The 7,060-nt window shown below is 47.7% G+C and overlaps 1 long non-coding RNA gene across 1 annotated transcript in view; it reads left to right on the top strand.

Moving 5' to 3' along the window:
• Positions 1-7,060, top strand: part of LOC114676935 (uncharacterized) — a 74,265-nt gene that overhangs the window by 14,866 nt on the left and 52,339 nt on the right. Inside the window, exon 4 of the long non-coding RNA XR_013415403.1 lies at positions 32-6,602. This is a non-coding gene — a long non-coding RNA (uncharacterized LOC114676935). The remainder of the gene's footprint in view (positions 1-31; positions 6,603-7,060) is intronic.

Here is a 7,060-nt window from a genome sequence, read left to right as displayed (position 1 = left end):
CAACTTCTAGCTATATTTTTGTTCCCACCAGGCCTGAAGCATGACTCAGCACTTAATTACACTCCCAGAGGAAAATCCACCTCACAAGCATGACTGGCAATTTCAGTGGAAGAGTCAGAAGAAGATTTTACATCTTACACAGTCCTCATCAATTCCTTCCTGGTCTGTCCTTTTATCCCAGATCCCATTCAGAGGCTCTGCCTGCTGGAGAGAGGAGTGGGAGGAGAAGTGTCCTTCTTCAAGGCCAGCTTCACGGGCCCATAGCCTGTGAGGTTCCATAGGGCCCCAAGCTGAAAGAGCTCCACTTAAGATTCAGTGCTGTGCTCATGCACTCTTAGAATTATTACTGAGCTCTGTTCTGTAAGTGAAGTCCATGGGGCAGCAGCGCACGCGCAGGAGCATGGAGGCAGCGTAATATGCATGTCAGTTGCTCCTTGCTGCCCATTCCCATAGAGCATTTGCAATGCCCCAGCAGCAGAGGATGGATGCTGGTGGTGAGAGGTGAAGCCGGCTGGGCTTCTGGGTCAGGTGGGGACTTGGAGAACTTTTCTGTCTAGCTAAAGGATTGTAAATGTACCAATCAGCACTCTGTAAAACAGATCAATCAGTAAGTAGTCTGTAAAATGGACCAATCGGCAGGATGTAGGTGGGGCCAGATAAGGGAATGAAAGCAGACCACCCTAGCTAGCAGCAGCAACCCACTTGGGTCCCCTTCCAGGCTGTGGAAGCTTTGTTCTTTTGCTTTTCACAATAAATCTTGCTGCTGCTCACTCTTGGGTCCATACCACCTTTATGAGCTGTAACACTCATCGCGAAGGTCTGCAGCTTCACTCCTGAAGTCAGCGAGACCACGAACCCACCAGGAGGAACGAACAACTCTGGACACACCGCCTTTATGAACCGTAACACTCACCCGAAGGTCTGCGGCTTCATTCCTAAAGTCAGTAAGACCACAAACGCACCTAAAGGAAAATACTCTGGACACATCCGAACATCAGAAGGAACAAACTCCAGACACACCATCTTTAAGAACTCACCACAAGGGTCTGCGGCTTCATTCTTGAAGTCAGCGAGACCAAGAACCCACCAATTCCAGACACATTTTGGCGACCCAAGATGGGACCATCGCCTATCCCCAAGCAGTGAGACTATTGCCTATTGCCAAGCAGTGAGTACCATCGGACCCCTTTCGCTTGCTATTCTGCCCTATTTTTCCTTAGAATGCAGGGGGCTAAATATTGGGCACCTGTCAGCCAGTTAAAAGTGACTAGCATGGCTGCTAGACTAAGGACACAGGTGTCAGGCTTTCTGGGAAAGGGCTCTCTAACAACCCCGACTCTTCGGAGTTGGGAGTGTTGGTTTGCCTGGAACCAGCTTCTGCTTTTCCTGTACTTCTGGGCTGAGCCAAGGTTGACAGATTGGAAAGCCATTCAGCTCTGGGGTCCCGATAACAAGTTCATTGACCATGTCACCATGAGTGGAACTCTGAAAGTCATGTCGCCCAAGTAAGACTCGTCCATCTATTCTATCTACCCTGACCCTTGCCTCCTGGGTCCTAATGCCTGTCAGACAAACTTTCTCTTGCCTCTCTTCTCCGAGGCTAGTCCTGCTTCTAAAAACCACTCCCTGTCTCTGGTGCTTTTCTAGTTTCTCCTGTAAGAATGATTTCTAGTATATACTCCAGGACTCTATTCCCTTCTTTTGGCACCTGGGCTCACCAATCAGAAAGACACAATTTTTGCCCAAAGCCCCACTGTAGGGGGAACTCTCTGGAATTTTAGGATCCCTCCTCAGACAAGCAGGCCTAACAAAAGCTATTCCTGAAGCTACGATATGGGGAGCCTCAGAAATTGTATCCTTCCTATTCATATAAGCGAGGACAAAAGGTGTCACTCTTCTAACTCAGGAGATCCCTTCCCTCCCTCAGGGTGTGGCCCTCCACTTCATTTTTGGGGCTTCACATCTTTATAGGACACAGGTAAAGTCCCAATACTAACAGGAGAATACTTAGGACTCTAACAGTTTCTTGAGAATGCGTTGGTAAAGGCCACTAAATCTGATTTTTCTCAGTCCTCTTTGTGGTCTAGGAGGACAGGCGAGGGTGCAGGTTTTTGAGAATGCGTCTGTAAGGGCCACTAAATCTGATCTTCCTTGGTTCTCCTTGCAGTCTGGGAGGAAAATTAGTGTTTCTGCTGCTGTGTTGGTGAGGATGACTATTCCGATCAGCAGGGTCCAGGGACCATTGCAGGTTATTGGGCAGGGGAAGAAACAAAACAAACCAAAACCATGGGTGGTTTTGTCTTTCAGATGGGAAATACTCAGGCATCAACAGGCTCACCCTTGAAATGCATCCTAAGCCATTGGGACCAATTTGACCTGCAAACCCTTAAAAAGAAGTGGCTCATTTTTTTTTGCACTATGGCCTGGCCCCAATATTCTCTCTCTGATGGGGAAATATGGCCACCTGATGGAAGTGTAAATTACAATGCTATCCTGCAGCTTGACCTTTTCTGTAAGAGGAAAAGCAAGTGGAGTGAAATACCTTATGTTCAAGCTTTCTTTTCATTGAAGGAGAATACACAACTATGCAAAGCTTGTAATTTCCATCCCACAGGAGGACCTTTCAGCTTACCCCCATAGCCTAGCCTCCCTGCAGCTCGCCTTCCTATTAATGATAAGCCTCTTCTAATCTCCCCTGCCCAGAAGGAAATAAGCAAGGAAATCTCCAAAGGACCACAAACCCCCCTGGGTTATCGGTTATGTCCCCTTCAAGCTGTAGGGGGAGGGGAATTTGGCCCAACTCGGGTACGTGTCCCCTTCTCCTTCTTTGATTTAAAGCAGATCAAGGCAGACCTGGGGAAATATTCAGATAATTCTGATAGGTACATGGATGTCCTACAGGGTCTAGGGCAAACCTTTGATCTCACTTGGAGAGATGTCATACTATTGTTAAATCAAACCCTAGCCTTTAATTAAAAGAACGCAGCTTTAGCTGCAGCCCGAGAGTTTGGAGATACCTGGTATCTTAGCCAAGTAAATGATAGAATGACAGCCGAAGAAAGGGACAAATTCCCTGTCGGTCAGCAAGCCGTCCCCAGTAGGGATCCCCACTCAGACCTTGACTCAGATCATGGGGACTGGAGTCGCAAACATCTGTTGACCCTGTTTTCTAAAATGACTAAGGAGAATTAGGAAAAAGCCCATGAATTATTCAGTGATGTCCACCATAACTCAGGGAAAGGAAGAAAATCCTTCTGTCTTCCTCAAGTGGCTATGGGAGGCCTTAAGAAAATATACTCCCCTGTCACCTGAATCACTCGAGGGTCAATTGATTCTAAAAGATAAGTTTGTTACCCAATCAGCCACAGATATCAGGAGAAAGCTCCAAAAGCAAGCCCTGGGCCCTGAACAAAATCTGGAGGCGTTATTAAACCTGGCAATCTCAGTGTTCTATAATAGGGACCAAGAGGAACAGGTCCAAAAGGAAAAGTGAGATCAGAGAAAGGCCACAGCCTTAGTCATGGCCCTCAGACAAACAAACCTTGGTGGTACAGAAAGGACAGAAAATGGAGCAGGCCAAACACCCAGTAGGGCTTGTTATCAGTGTGGTTTACGAGGACACTTTAAAAAAGATTGTCCAACGGAAACAAGCCACCCCCTCGTCTATGTCCGCTATGCTGAGGCAATCATTGGAAGGTGCTCTGCCCCAGAGAACAAAGGTTCTCTGGGTCAGAAGCCCCCAATCAGATGATCCAACAACAGGATTGATGATACCTGGGGCAAGCGACAGCTCATGTCATCACCCTCACTGAGCCCGGGTATGTTTAATCATTGAGGGACAGGAAATTGACTTCCTTCTGGACACTGGCACCGCCTTCTCAGTATTAATCTCCTGTCCTGGATGACTGTCGTCAAGGTCCGTTACCATCTGAGGAATCCTGAGACAGCCTGTAACCAGGTATTTCTCCCACCTCCTCAGTCGTAATTGGGAGACTTTGCTCTTTTCACATGCCTTTCTTGTTATGCCTGAAAGTCCCACACCCTTATTTAGGAGAGATATATTAGTCAAAGCTGGAGCTATTATCTACATGAATAGGGGGAACAAGTTACCCATCTGTTGTCCCCTACTTGAGGAGGAAATCAACCCTAAAGTCTAGGCATTGGAAGACAATTTGGCAGGGCAAAAAATGCCCGCCCAGTCCAAATCAGGCTAAAAGACCCCACCACTTTTCCTTATCAAAGGCAATATCCCTTAAGGCCTGAAGCTCATAAAGGTTTACAGGATATTGTTAAACATTTAAAAGCTCAAGGCTTAGTAAAGAAATGCAGCAGTCCCTACAACACCCCTTTCCAGCCGCTCACTGGAGCTACCTTAGCAAGTGCTCTAAGAGTATAGAAAAATTAAAACAACAAATTCACACACCTTTTTAACATACACAACCAGTTCTGTCTACCCAGCCAAGGTATATTCTTCTTATGTAGAACATTGACCTAGATCTGCCTCCTCACTAACTGGACAGGCACCTGCACCTTAGTCTTTCCAAGTCCCAGCATTAACATTGCCCCAGGAAATCAGACCTTATCAGTACCCCTCAAAGCTCAAGTCCCTCAGTGCAGAGCCATACAAGTAATACCCCTACTTATAGGGTTAGGAATGGCTAGTGCCACAGGAACCGGAATAGCCAGTTTATCTACTTCATTATCCTACTACCACACACTCTCAAAGGATTTCTCAGACAGTTTACAAGAAATAATGAAATCTATCCTTACTGTACAATCCCAAATAGACTCTTTGGCAGCAGTGACTCTCCAAAACCACCGAGACCTAGACCTCCTCACTGCTGAAAACAGTCAGGGATAGTAAGAGAAGCCACCCAGCATTTACAGAAAAATGCTTCTGAAATCAGACAATGCCTTTCAAACTCTTATACCAACCTCTGGAGTTGGGCAATATGGCTTCTCCCCTTTCTAGGTCCCATGGCAGCCATCTTGCTGTTACTTGCCTTTGGACCCTATATTTTTAACCTGCTTGTCAAGTTTGTTTCCACTAAAATCGAGGCATGAAGCTACAGATGGTCTTACAAATGGAACCCCAAATGAGTTCAACTAACAACTTCTACTGAGGACCCCTGGACTGACCTGCTGGCCCTTCCACTGGCCTAAAGAGTCCCCCTCTGGAGGACACTACAACTGCAGAACCCCTTCCTTCCCTCTATCTGGCAGGAAGTAGCTAGAGTGGTCATTGGCCAAATTCCCAACAGCAGTTGGGGTGTCCTGTTTAGAGGGGGGATTGAGAGGTGAAGTCAGCTGGGCTTCTGGGTCGGGTGGGGACTTGGTGAACTTTTCTGTCTAGCTAAAGGATTGTAAACGCACCAATCAGCACTCTGTGTCTAGCTAAAGGTTTGTAAACGGACCAATCAGCACTCTGTAAAATTGACCAATCAGCTCTCTGTAAAATGGACCAATCCGCAGGATGTGAGTGGGGTCAGATAAGGGAAAAAAGCAGGCTACCCCAGCCAGCAGAGGCAACCCACTCAGGTCCCCTTCCACCCTGTGGAAGCTTTGTTCTTTTGCTCTTTGCAATAAATCTTGCTCCTCCTCACTCTTTTTGGTCTGCACTGCCTTTTTGAGCTGTAACACTCACCGTGAAGGTCTGCAGCTTCACTCCTGAAGCCATAGAGACCACAGACCCACCAGGAGGAACAAACAGCTCTGGATGTGCTGCCTTTAAGAGCTGTAACACTCACCGTCAAGGTCTGCAGCTTCACTCCTGAAGTCAGTGAGACCACGAACCCACCCGGCAGGAGCAAACAGCTCCAGACGCGCCGCCTTTAAGAGCTGTAACACTCACCGCAAAGGTCTGCAGCTTCACTCCTGAAGTCAGTGAGACCACGAACCCACCGGGAGGAACAAACAACTCCAGATGCGCCGCCTTTAAGAGCTGTAACACTCACCACGAAGGTCTGCAGCTTCACTCCTGAAGTCAGCAAGACCACGAACCCACCGGGAGGAACAAACAACTCCAGACGCGCCACCTTTAAGAGCTGTAACACTCACCGCAAAGGTCTGCAGCTTCACTCCTGAAGTCAGTGAGACCACGAACCCACCGGGAGGAACAAACAACTCCAGACGCGCCGCCTTTAAGAGCTGTAACACTCACCGTGAAGGTCTGCAGCTTCACTCCTGAAGTCAGCAAGACCACGAACCCACCAGGAGGAATGAAAAACTCCAGACGCGCCGCCTTTATGAACTGTAACACTCACCACGAAGGTCTGCAGCTTCACTCCTGAAGCCCATAGAGACCATGAACCCACCGGGAGGAACGAACAACTCCAGATGCGCCGCCTTTATGAACTGTTACACTCACCGTGAAGGTCTGCAGCTTCATTCCTAAAGTCAGCGAGGCCATGAACCCACCAAAAGGAAAAAACTCTGGACACGTCCGAACATCAGAAGAAATAAACTCCGGACACACCATCTTTAAGAACTGTAACACTCACCACGAGGGTCCGCGGCTTCATTCTTGAAATCAGCGAGACCAAGAACCCACCGATGCTGGACACAGTGGTTCTGTGGAGTGTGGAGGTTCAGCAAGACTCAAAGTGAGTATGCCACTGACAAACTGAGTTCTTTCCCAAGTTGATGTCGGTCTCAAAGAAAGACTATCCAACTGGAAAAGGCAGTCAGGTTTCATTCACTGGCCAGAGAATGAAGAATGTGAGCTCTTGCTATAAAAGCACCTTCTCCCTAAACAACAGGAGGCGTGGGGTTGTGAAGGACTGGGGACAGGGAGGGAGAGGCATGTTAGCATGTGGAGGGTGGGACTCCAGACACACAAACTCAACGTATAAAAATGTCTTCATACATCACATGTACACAAAATGGTAGAGATTTTCTTTTAGGGGAGGGAATTTTAACATTATTATGATATGTTCATGACCCAAAGGCAACTAGGGGTCATCTATTCCTGTTTGTGCCAGTTTGGGGGTGTTAGTTCCCTCTGGTGTCTGATCAGGGGTCAAGAAGCTCTGGCGCCATCTCAGGCCATTCAGTTTCTTTA

Source organism: Macaca mulatta, chromosome 3 (assembly GCF_049350105.2).
Source record: "Macaca mulatta isolate MMU2019108-1 chromosome 3, T2T-MMU8v2.0, whole genome shotgun sequence".
Classification (NCBI taxonomy): domain Eukaryota; kingdom Metazoa; phylum Chordata; class Mammalia; order Primates; family Cercopithecidae; genus Macaca; species Macaca mulatta.
The sequence above is the reverse complement of the archived record's forward strand: the minus strand, read 5'-3'. Positions and strand labels throughout refer to the sequence as shown.